Below are 387 nucleotides of genomic sequence, written 5' to 3' on the forward strand. Positions count from 1 at the left end.
ATTTTATAGAATAGTAAAACATTTCCAATAGGAAACACTGCATTGAACCGATATAATACAAAAAAATAGACCAGTACTTTTGCAAAACTATAGAAATTTAATATTTCACATTCTAGGCAACGTAGTTTTACATCTATAATCTCCATCAAACAGTTCTTTGCTTCATTTGAAGCCAGATTTATGATAAAACATAAAAAGCTATATATTTCCTTTTCAAATAAAGAATGACATAACCCGGCATATTTTACACATTATTTACATAAAGAAAGCCACCGATCAGAGTATCTTATTGTTTATTCTACTTCAGAAGAGGAGAGAAACTGGGGAAAAAGCTCCGGCGGCTAAGTTTGACAGATTCTTGCCAAAGATCAGTCAACCTCGCAATCT

This window comes from Ostrea edulis, chromosome 1 (genome assembly GCF_947568905.1).
Source record: "Ostrea edulis chromosome 1, xbOstEdul1.1, whole genome shotgun sequence".
NCBI classification, from domain to species: domain Eukaryota; kingdom Metazoa; phylum Mollusca; class Bivalvia; order Ostreida; family Ostreidae; genus Ostrea; species Ostrea edulis.